Below are 13,096 nucleotides of genomic sequence, written 5' to 3'. Positions count from 1 at the left end.
ATCCTTTTCCTAGACATGAGTTTATGGAAACCAGCTGTCTAAGCTACAAAAATCTATCTCCTCCTCTGACCCTCCAGCCTAGGGGGATCACTTTCTGTTTCACCCTTCCTAATTATATTTAGGTAAGTCATGTTTCTTTCTTACTTCCTGAGCATAGATTTAGCACATGGCTTCTTTATATGTGCCATGGAAGTGAGGATTTTGTCTAGGGAAATGAAATACATTGATCTGGCATCTTCAAAAACCCCAGCAAGGCAGAATAGTTTTGACTTTTTCCTTTGTGCTAAAATGAATGATTTAAGGGACAAATAAAAGTTTCTTCTACCCTCTGAAATATCTTCTTATTGCTCCCCAGTGCTGACTATTTTCCAAATTTCTTTCTTGGAAGACAAATCCTGCTATTCCACCATTACAAAATAGAAGGTATAAAATATTATATGTGTATAAATGATATTTTGTTGTACATTACATAATTATGTTAGTGAGATCTCTGCCTTTTTGTTGTTTAAGTTTTAAAGTTTGGTTTTGTTTTACAAAAAACAAACCAACTAAGGCAACTGGGGACATTTATTATGTAATTATATCTCACAGCATCCAAAGACAAAAGTGCAGGTGGATCTCAGGAATCAACTGAAATGCAGAACTCTAAGACCATAAGAAAACTTGTGTTATTGTCTATTCCACATTTATTTGTTGTTAGGCAATATAATAGTTAAGTTTATGTATGAACCTTATGTCCTGCAACCTTGCTAATTTTTCTTATTGATTCTAGTAGTATTTTTTGCTTGTTTTACAGATTTTCTAATGTATGTACTTCATGTCATCTGAATTAAGAGATTTTAGTACTTTCCAATATTTACGAGTTTTATTTCTTTTTCTTTCCTTATTGCACTGGCTTAGTCTGACAGTACAATGTTGAAGTGGTGAGAACAGATATCCATGCCTTGTTCCCCATCTTAGAGGGGACATATTTAATGTCACCAGGTTATATGAAGTTAACTGTAGATTTTTCATAGATGTGCTGTAGCCAAATGAGCAAGCTCCTTTCTGTTCCTTCCTTTTTGAGGTAGTTTATCATTAGTGAGTATAGAAATAGTGAAATGTGCTTTCTTCATCTATTGATTGGTCCTATGATTACTCTCCTTTCTTTAGTTAATGTAAAATATGTTAAGTATATCTTGCATTCCTGAGATAAATGTAAATTAGTAATGATATATTATACTTTGCTATCTATTAATGTATTATATTTCTTAAAATATTTCCAAAAAATGCATTTTTATATATGTTTAGAAGGAATAATTGTTCTATCATTTTGTTGTTTTGTAATGTCTGTATCAATTTTTAATTTTAGGATTATGTTGGTATTATAAAGTAAATTGGGAAGTATTCCTCTTTCCTCCATTTTTCTGAAAGAATTTGAATCAAATGTGTTTCCTTCCTTCCTTCCTTCCTTCCTTCCTTCCTTCCTTCCTTCCTTCCTTCCTTCCTTCCTTCCTTCCTTCCTTCCTTCCTTCCTTCCTTCCTTCCTTCCTTCCTTCCTTCCTTCCTTCCTTCCTTCCTTCCTTCCTTAATATGTGTTAGGATTTACAAGTGATATCATTGGGGTCTGAAATTTCCTCTGTGGAAAGTTTTTTATTGTAAAGTCAATATCTTTAATAGATATGGGCTATTCAGATTTTTGGCTTCTATCTGTTTCGGTGTTCTGTGTCTTTCAAGGATTTTTTCCATTTCATTTATGCTGACAAAGCTAATGACATAAAGTTGCTTATAATATTTTTATTGTCCGTTGGTGTCTCTAACTTTTTAAATCACCTTTTCTATTCCTGAGATGCGTAATTTGAATTTTCTCTTTTATTCTTTTATTGGTCAGTATGATGGTAGGTTTATCAATTTAATTAAACTTTTCAAATGACTAATTTTTAATTTTGTGTTTTCTAATTGTGCTTTTTTCCCCCTCTTTCATTGATTTCTGCTTTTACTTCCTTAGTTGTACTTTCTTGGCATTTATTTTTATCTTCTGTTGTGGATTTTTAATGTGAAAGTTTGTATTATTGATTTGAGTCTTCTTTTTTTTTTTTTCTCATGTAAGTGTTTACAGCTGTGTATTTCCCCCATATATGACTTGACCTTCAAGACACTAATTTTGATACAAGTTTTGTACCATTCAGTTTGCAATATATATGTTTCTAATTTCCCTGGCGACTTCTTTAACTTTGGACTATTAGAGGAGTGTGTGCTTAATTACCATATGTTTGGGGGTTTTAAAATATAATTTATTATTACTGATTTTTAATTTAATTTTATTCTTGTCCAAGAACATACCCCTTATAATATTATTGAAACTTGTTATAAGGCTCAGTGTATGGCCTATGTTGGTGAATGTTGCATGTATACTTGAAAGGAATGTTCATTCTGCAGTTGTCAGGTGTCATGTTTGGTAGTTGTCAATTAAATAGAATTAATAGTATTTTCAGATATTCTATTTTCTGATTTACTTGTACTAACACTTATGAGGTTGTTAAAATCTCCAACTTTGTGTCTATTTTCCTCTTCATTTCTATTAGTTCTCACTCCATAAAATTTGAAGATCTTCCAATAAATGCATACATGTTTAGCATTTTTATGTCTGCCTCTTGAATGGACCTTTTTCATTATGAACTATATATGCCTTTTTGTTTCTGGTAATGCTTTTCAACATGAAGTTTTTATTTTGTTTGGAACTAATGTAGCTACACCAGATTTCTTACACTTATCTGTTGTATATTGTATTAGTTTCATTTTCATTTTAATCTGTGTTTTTGTATATTAAAGTATAAATTTTATAGACAGCATATACTTGGTCATTAATTTTTGGAAGTTTAAGAATTTTTGACCTTTAATACATGAATTTAATTATTTACATTTAATGTGATTATTGATATATTTGGTATATTGATATATTGGTATAAATCTGATGACTTTGTATTTATTATCTACCTATTCAAATTTTTCTTTATTGTTCTGTTCTTCTTTTGCTCTGTTCCATTTTTCCTGACATCTTTCAGATTAATCAAACTTATTTATTTATTAATATTTTGCTCTATTTCTTTTTTTCCTTTTTAACATCCACCTCTTTTGATAATTTTGGACATTGCTCTAAGGTTTAAATATGCATTATTAACATCAAATTGTATTTATATTTCATAGTTTACCACTTCATTTTTACACTTTACATATGCTTTATATATCGAAATTTTGATTACTAATTGATAGTATATGTCCATACAAACTCCTGTCCTTTATGTCGTTTTTGACATATATTTTACATCTATATACCTTATAAATTCTGCTTTACAATGGTATTATTTTTATTTGAAACATTCATTCATATGATAAATAAATTTAAAACAATAGATTTTTTTTATTTACCCAAGTAAGTACCATGTTCAGTGTCCTTTGTTTGATTTCACTGTGCTAGAGTATGAAAAACAAAATTTTCTTTATTGTTTTTTATAGTGCAGTTCTGCCGGCAATAACTTCATTTTGCTTTTATGTATCTCTTTACTGTCCTCTTCTTCTTTTTAAATTTGCTGAGACCTGGAAGGCAAGAATTTTACTTTCTTTGTTGATGGGGTATTTTCACTGGATATAAAATTTTCGATTGACATGTACATTTTTTTTTCAACTTTAAAGATGCCATCTCACTGTCTGCTGACTATCTCTGTTTCTGATATGAAGTTGACCTTAATTTGTGTCATTGTTGTCCTGTGTATGTTTCCTTTATCCAATTTTTTTTTTCTTTTTTTATCAACATTTTTCAGTAAATGTGTTCCAGATAGGGCTTTCTTTGTATTTAACTTGCTTGGAGTTTGATGAAACTTTTTGACATTTAAGTTGATGTTTTCACCAAATTTGGTTAAATATTGGCTATTATTTTTCCATTTGTCACATGAAATTCTCTTTTTTCCACTCTTCTTTTTTAGTTCTGTTATTCATAGTGCATTATTTCTATGAATTAGTCTTTTAATTCCTTGACATTTTTTTCGCTTTCTATTTTTTGTTTAGTCTACCCAGTAAAATTCTCAGTTCAGATATGTACTTCTCATTTCCAAAATTTTCATGTTTCTTTTTTTAATAATCTCTGCAATTCCACTGGCTTCCTCACTTCATCATTCATAAAAGACAAAAACAAACAAACTCTATTTTTTGTTTGTCTGTTTACTTCATAACAATAGTTATAATAGCTACTTTGTAGTCCTTCTGCTAATAGCTACTTTGTAGTCCTTCTGCTAATAGCTACTTTGTAGTCCTTCTGCTAATAGCTACTTTGTAGTCATTCTGCTAATAGCTACTTTGTAGTCCTTCTGCTAATAGCTACTTTGTAGTCATTCTGCTAATAGCTACTTTGTAGTCATTCTGCTAATAGCTACTTTGTAGTCATTCTGCTAATAGCTACTTTGTAGTCCTCCTTCTGCTACTATCAACATGTGGATCATCTGGAATCTGTTTCTATTGACCACACTTACGTGTGATTACAGTTTTTCTATATTGTTACGTACTTAATATTTTTGTATTGTATTCTATAAATTATAGATAATGTAAAATGCTGAAATTATGTTGTATTTCCTTAGGGATTATTGAGATTTATTTTGGAAGGCACTTGGAATGCCTCCTTTTGATCCTGTGGAGACAAGGTTTTAGGTTTTTCAGGCAAATCTAAAGTAGCCCTTATCCTCGACATGGTCTTACTCTTAATTGTGTCTTTGCTGAATAACCAGGGTTTAACAAGTTCTCTTCCCTCTTACTGCGTGTGAAATCCAATATCTCACAGTATGGTGTACTCTTAGTATTTCTGCTGTCCTCTCGAGCAATGGCTGTTTGATGACAGCTGTGTCATGACAGTTGCTTGGACAATAGTGCTGGCAAGACGCATCTTGATTTTATAAATATGAAGTGTTAGGTAAAAGCTAAACTTCTTAGAATCCATGCAACTTGATTATTTAGTTTAAGAGACCCTCTGGACTTGGAAGTGTCTTAATATTTACAAGTAGTAGAAGAAAACATAAAGAAAAAAGCAATCAATTTGACTCACCTGGGCCTATGTGTAGAGCATGTTCCTCTAATCTGGCCTGATGTAAGCAAACCTGGATACATACATTTCTTCACAGACAACCGCTCCTTGTGGAGATATGGTCTTACAATGGATAATGTGGTACTTTGAATGTTTTTTCTAAAGGTTGATATGTGTCTTTTGGGAAAGTGACACAGCTTCTTTAATACCCAACTTGCTCTTGTTTGATTGGGAATAATAATTACACATTGTAGAGTTTTTAGAAAATTTTATTTTATTACTATGTAATTTACCTACAGTGAAATTTACCCATTTTAATTACAAATCAATGTGTTTTGCAAATGTGTACATCCATATAACCATCACCACAACTGAGATATAGAACATTTACATCACCCCTGAAATTTCTTTTTTATCCCTTTGTAGACAATTCCCTCTATGTATACCCAGTCCTTGGTAATCACTGATCTGCTTCCCTAACCAAAGGTTATTTTTGTCTAGTTTAGCATTATATACAAATGAGATCAAACAGTATATATTCCTTTGTGTCTAAATTCTTTGTCTTAGCAAAATGTTTTGAGAATCATCCAGTTGTTTCATGAATCAGTAGTTTGAGATATACATACATACATACATACATACATACACACATACATACATACGTACATACATACATACATACATACGTACATACGTACGTACATACATACATACATATATATATATATTTGCATTACTAAGTAGAGTTTCATGTTAAAGATATGCCACAAGGCATTTATCTATCCATATGTTTTAAAAATTTGGGTTGTTTCCTTAAGTACCATACTGTCTTAAGTTTCGGGCTTAATGGCAATGTGCTTTTAGGGAAAAAAGATTTTTCCATTAAGCCAACAGAAACTCACACTGGGAGTATATGTGATTAAAATGATTAACAACCATGACTTTCTATTTTCACAACTGCAGGATGCCTTGTTCTCTCTTCCTCACCTGATTAAGGCACTGTGGCTCCAGCATCATCATCTGTAAGATTTCTTGCTGACTTTTGTAGGTAGAAATGAGCATTTTCTGCATTGGGTCTCTATTCTACTTGGTACTAGAAATTTTAGTGCATTTTATACTATATTCATTTCTGTGATTAAAGAATCAAATAACATTGTAAAGTTGGGGCAGTGAACATAGGATGACAATAAAAAGTTCAGGAGTTTTTGGCAAACCATTGAGCATTTGCTTTTTAATGGATGGATCTGCTGTTCAGGTCCAGCCCTTTGTTTCCACACAAGAAAGCAAGCCAAGTATAGTCAGGTCATTTTAATTTTTATAAGAATGTCATAATATGTCAATTAATATAAATATGTTAATTTTAAAACATCATGTAAATCAAAACAAAACGTTTGTGGGTGAAATCAAGCTCTATTTTTTTTTTTGATAAACTCACTCAATAAATATTTATGGATCACGTAGCATATTTCAGGCATGTACTGAGTGCTGTGTATAAAGTACATATAAAATATGTTTTCTTTTTAGGGGATAGAAGTTTAAAGAGATGATATATCTTAAACAAACAAAATGAACATGTGGATGTAAAAGCTTTGATTTTTCAATATATCATTTGGAGAATGTGACTCTGATGAAGCATCTGTTTGTCTCTTTTATCTTTACAATTAGTCTAAATACTATTTGAGGACAGGTACCATATTTTACTTATATTTGTATCTCTACTCTGCTACACCTCATTATATGGTCCTGCCCCCAATTTTTTGTTCACTAGATTTCATAATTTTGCCTCATTATTCTTTTTATTTTATTTTATTTTATTTTATTTTATTTTTAATTTTATTTTGTGGATATACATTGTAGCTGATTATTGCTCCCCATCACCAAAACCTCCCTCCCTTCTCCCTCCCCCCCTCCCCCCAACAATGTCCTTTCTGTTTGCTTGTTGTATCAACTTCAAATAATTGTGGTTGTTATATCTTCTTCCCCCCCCCCCCCGGTATGTGTGTGTGTGTGTGTGTGTATGTGTGTGTGTGAATTTATATATTAATTTTTAGCTCCCTCCAATAAGTGAGAACATGTGGTATTTCTCTTTCTGTGCCTGACTTGTTTCACTTAATATAATTCTCTCAAGGTCCATCCATGTTGTTGCAAATGGCAGTATTTCATTCGTTTTTATAGCTGAGTAGTATTCCATTGTGTAGATGTACCACATTTTCCGTATCCACTCATCTGATGATGGACATTTGGGCTGGTTCCAACTCTTGGCTATTGTAAAGAGTGCTGCGATGAACATTGGGAAACAGGTATACCTTCGACTTGATGATTTCCATTCCGCTGGGTATATTCCCAGCAGTGGGATGGCTGGGTCGTATGGTAGATCTATTTGCAATTGTTTAAGGAACCTCCATACCATTTTCCATAGAGGCTGCACCATTTTGCAGTCCCACCAACAATGTATGAGAGTTCCTTTTTCTCTGCAGCCTCGCCAGCATTTATCGTTCATAGTCTTTTGGATTTTAGCCATCCTAACTGGGGTTAGATGGTATCTCAATGTGGTTTTGATTTGCATTTCCCGGATGCTGAGTGATGTTGAGCATTTTTTCATATGTCTGTTGGCCATTTGTATATCTTCCTTAGAGAAATGCCTACTTAGCTCTTTTGCCCATTTTTTGATTGGGTTGCTTGTTTTCTTCTTGTAAAGTTGTTTGAGTTCCTTATATATTCTGGATATTAATCCTTTGTCAGATGTATATTTTGCAAATATTTTCTCCCACTCTGTTGGTTGTCTTTTAACTCTTTTAATTGTTTCTTTTGCTGTGCAGAAGCTTTTTAGTTTGATATAATCCCATTTGTTTATTTTTCCTTTGGTTGCCCGTGCTTTTGGGGTCATATTCATGAAGTCTGTGCCCAGTCCTATTTCCTGAAGTGTTTCTCCTAGGTTTTCTTTAAGAAGTTTTATTGTCTCAGGGTGTATATTTAAATCCTTAATCCATTTTGAGTTGATTTTAGTATACGGTGAGAGGTATGGATCTAGTTTCATTCTCCTGCATATCGATATCCAGTTATCCCAGCACAACTTGCTGAAGAGGCAGTCCCTTCCCCAGTGAATAGGCTTGGTGCCTTTGTCAAAGATCAGATGGCAGTAAGTGTGTGGGTTGATTTCTGGATTCTCTATTCTATTCCATTGGTCAGTGTGTCTGTTTTTATGCCAGTACCATACTGTTTTGGTTATTATAGCTTTGTAGTATAGCTTAAAGTCAGGTAGTGTTATGCCTCCAGCTTTATTTTTTTTGCTGAGCATTGCTTTGGCTATGCGTGGTCTTTTATTGTTCCATATAAATGTCTGAATAGTTTTTTCCATTTCTGAGAAAAATGTCTTTGGAATTTTGATGGGGATTGCGTTGAATTTGTATATCACTTTGGGTAGTATGGACATTTTCACTATGTTGATTCTTCCAATCCAAGAGCATGGAATATCTTTCCATCTTCTTGTATCCTCTCTAATTTCTCTCAGCAGTGGTTTGTAGTTCTCATTATAGAGATTTTTCACCTCCTTGGTTAACTCAATTCCTAAGTATTTTATTTTTTTGGTGGCTATTGTAAATGGGCAGGCTTTCTTGATTTCTCCTTCTGCATGTTCAGTATTGGAGAAAAGAAATGCTACTGTTTTTTTGTGTGTTGATTTTGTATCCTGCTACTGTGCTGAAATCATTTATCAATTCCAAGAGTTTTTTTGTAGAGGTTTTAGGCTGTTCGATATATAGGATCATGTCATCTGCAAACAGGGACAGTTTGACTTCATCTTTTCCAATCTGGATGCCCTTTATTTCCTTCTCTTCTCTGATTGCTCTGGCTAGTACTTCCAACACTATGTTGAATAGGAGTGGTGAGACTGGGCATCCTTGTCTAGTGCCTGTTCTTAAAGGAAAAGCTTTCAGCTTTTCCCCATTCAGGATGATATTGGCAGTGGGTTTATCATATATGGCTTTAATTATGTTGAGATACTTTCCCTCTATACCTAACTTATAGAGGGTCTTTGTCATGAATGAGTGCTGAACTTTATCAAATGCTTTTTCAGCATCTATAGAGATGATCATATGGTCCTTGTGTTTGAGTTTATTAATATGGTGTATCACATTTATTGATTTGCGTATGTTGAACCAACCTTGCATCCCTGGGATGAATCCCACTTGATCGTGATGAATAATTTTTCGTATGTGTTGCTGTATTCTGTTTGCTAGTATTTTAGTGAGGATTTTTGCATCTATATTCATCAAGGATATCGGCCTGTAGTTTTCTTTTTTGGTTATATCTTTACCTGGTTTTGGTATCAGGATGATGTTTGCTTCATAGAATGAGTTTGGGAGATTTGCGTCCATTTCAATCTTTTGGAATAATTTGTAAAGAATCGGTGTCAATTCCTCTTTGAATGTTTGGTAAAATTCTGCTGTGAATCCATCTGGTCCTGGGCTTTTCTTTGTTGGGAGCCTTCTGATAACAGCTTCAATCTCCTTTATTGTTATTGGTCTGTTCAAATTTTCTACGTCTTCACGGTTCAGTTTTGGGAGCTTGTGTGTGTCCAGAAATTTATCCATTTCCTCCAGATTTTCAAATTTGTTGGCGTATAGTTGTTTGTAGTAGTCTCGAATGATTCCTTGTATTTCAAATGAATCAGTTGTAATATCGCCTTTTTCATTTCTAATTTTTGTTATTTGAGTCTTCTCTCTTCTTTTTTTTGTTAGCCATGCTAATGGTTTGTCAATTTTATTTATCTTTTCAAAAAACCAACTTTTTGATTCGTTGATCTTTTGAATTGTTTTTTGATTTTCAATTTCATTCAGTTCTGCTCTGATCTTAATGATTTCTTTCCGTCTGCTAACTTTAGGATTGGATTGTTCTTGTTTTTCTAGTTCTTTAAGGTGAAGTGTTAGGTTGTTCACTTGCCATCTTTCCATTCTTCTGAAGTGAGCATTTAATGCAATAAATTTTCCCCTCAATACTGCTTTTGCAGTATCCCACAGGTTTTGGTATGATGTATCATTGTTTTCATTAGTTTCCATAAACTTTTTGATTTCCTGCTTGATTTCTTCTTGGACCCATATGTCATTAAGTAGAATGCTGTTTAATTTCCATGTGTTTGTATAGTTTCCAGAGTTTTGTTTGTTATTAATTTCTAGTTTTAATCCATTGTGGTCTGAGAAGATACATGGGATAATTCCAATTTTTTTGAATTTATTGAGACTTGATTTGTGACCTAATATTTGATCTATCCTGGAGAATGATCCATGTGCTGATGAGAAGAATGAATATTCTGAGGTTGTTGGGTGGAATGTTCTGTAGATATCTGCCAATTCCAATTGGTCTAGAGTCTTGTTTAGATCTTGTGTTTCTCTACTGATTCTTTGCCTAGATGATCTGTCTAATATTGACAGTGGAGTGTTCAGGTCCCCTGCTACTATGGTATTAGTGTCTATTTCCTTCTTTAGGTCTAATAGAGTTTGTTTTATAAATCTGGCTGCTCCAACATTGGGTGCGTACATATTTATGATTGTTATGTCTTCTTGATGGATCAGTCCTTTTATCATTAAGTAGTGTCCGTCATTGTCTCTTTTTATGGTTTTTAGTTTAAAGTCTATTTTGTCAGATATAAGAATAGCCACTCCAGCTCGTTTTTCTTTTCTGTTTGCATGGTAAATCTTTTTCCATCCTTTCACTCTTAGTCTGTGTGAATCTTTATGGGTGAGGTGGGTCTCTTGTAGGCAGCATATAGTTGGGTCCTGCTTTTTGATCCAGTCAGCCAGTCTGTGTCTTTTAATTGGGGAATTTAAGCCTTTAACATTAAGAGTTGTTATTGAAAGGTGTTGATTTATTCCTAGCATTTTATTGGTTGTTTGGTTGTCTTAGGTGTCTTTTGTTCCTTGCTTTCTGATTTACTGTTTGGTTTCTTTGTTTGTTGGTTCCTTAGGTTGTAGATATTGTTTTTGTTAGCTTGTTTTCTCTTCATGAATGCCATTTTTATTGTACTAGCGGGTTTAGATTTTTCTTAGGTTTTTATGGCAGTGGTAGTTATTTTTCAGGAACCAAACCCAGTACTCCCTTGAGGATTTCTTGTAAGGGTGGTCTTGTGGTAGTGAACTCCCGCAGTTTTTGTTTGTCTGAGAAATATACTATTTGCCCCTCATTTCGGAAGGATAGCCTTGCAGGGTAGAGTATTCTTGGCTGGCAATCTTTGTCTTTTAGTATTTTGAAAATATCATCCCATTCCTTTCTAGCTTTTAGGGTTTGTGATGAAAAGTCTGATGTTAACCTGATTGGGGCTCCCTTATAGGTGATTTGACGCTTCTCTCTTGCAGCTTTTAAGATTCTCTCTTTGTCTCTGAGTTTTGCCAATTTGACTATGACATGTCTTGGAGAAGGCCTTTTTGGGTTGAATACGTTTGGAGATCGTTGAGCTTCCTGGATCTGAAGATCTGTGATTTTTCCTATACCTGGGAAGTTTTCTGCCACTATTTTGTTGAATATGTTTTCAATGGAATCTCCATTTTCCTCCCCTTCTGGAATACCCATGACTCGGATATTTGAGCGCTTGAGGTTGTCTGATATCTCTCTCAGATTTTGTTCCATGTCCTTGATTCTTTTTTCTTTCTTTTTGTCTGCTTGTGTTATTTCAAACAGCCCATCTTCAAGTTCAGAGGTTCTCTCTTCAACTTCGACAAGCCTGCTGGTTAAACTCTCCGTTGTGTTTTTTATTTCGCTGAATAACTTCTTCAGTTCAGCAAGTTCTGCTACATTTTTTTTCAGGACATTGATTTCCTTGTATATTTCCTCTTTCAGATCCTGTATACTTTTCCTCATTTCATCATGATGTCTAGCTGAGTTTTCTTGTATCTCATTCAGTTTCCTTAGAATTATCACTGGAAATTCCTTGTCAGTTATTTCAAGGGCTTCTTGTTCTATAGGATAGTGCTGTGCCAGGTCGGGCGCTCTCTCTGTCTCTGGTTTGTTGCCTTCCGTGTTCTCGGCGCTGCCGCCTCGGGCTGTTCAGTCGCGGCGCTGCTCGGGCACTCCCAGTAATCTTCTTTAATGCCGGCCTGAAACCTCGAATCCTGAATAGGGCAGCTGGCCGCCTTCAGTGCGGCCCCAGCCTCCGGGATCCTGGCTGCATCCACAGCAGCCCTGGCGCCGTGTTCCCTGTTTCAAGACTCGCTTTAGCAGCTAAGAATCAGTTCTTTTCCTGCTCCACACTTCAAAGCTGTTGCCTGTAAATGAGGCAGCCTCTCCTGCCGGAGGCAAGGTGGCGTTGAGCCCCCACGACCGGCCAGCAGCAGCAGTCCTCCCTTAAGAGATGGCCAGAGGAAGGTCCACAAGTTTCCCGACTGCCTGAGGCCCAGTGGCCACCTTTTCCACCTCAGCTACTCCGCGCCAGCCGCCGCAGCCACCGCCATCTTGAAAACTCCAATTGCCTCATTATTCTAACCATTTTGTGAAAGGTCTTGTGTAACACACAATTCAGATTGGGAAGGAATCAAAGAAAGAAAAGTCCATGAACTGTGTTATTATTTTGAATTTTTATTAATTGTTCTATTTACCTGATTGGAATAAATAGTCATCCATAATGCTAAAATCCCATGGGAATAAACTGCTGATCACCCAAGGCACTCAGCTCAGAGTGATTACAAATTGATGGAACCTCATTTGTCAAATCCCAAGACTCTAGTGGGTAAGAGTCTATACCAGTTACTATTTTTTCATGTGGAGTTCTCTTTTGTAGTAACATTGTAATTATCTCTTCCGGGTGTGTTGAAAAATACTTTAGGGATAAAAGCTCCAAATTACATGTTGTGTATAAATCATTCTCAGTAATTCATCCCTTGGGCCACTAGTGTCTCTGAGAGAATCTTTCCTGGGCTCAGGTAGGAGTAAAATTTCTGAGTTCAATATTTGCGTGTACTTGCTCTTCTTGTTTCAGTTTTGGATCCTCATCAATAGAACTCAGGTGACAACAAAATCTGCTTTGAATGTTAGGTTAGATTCTTAGCTGGTTAAAAC

The sequence above is a fragment of the Cynocephalus volans genome, chromosome 4, assembly GCF_027409185.1.
Source record: "Cynocephalus volans isolate mCynVol1 chromosome 4, mCynVol1.pri, whole genome shotgun sequence".
Lineage (NCBI taxonomy): Eukaryota > Metazoa > Chordata > Mammalia > Dermoptera > Cynocephalidae > Cynocephalus > Cynocephalus volans.
Note: the sequence above shows the minus strand (reverse complement) of the source record.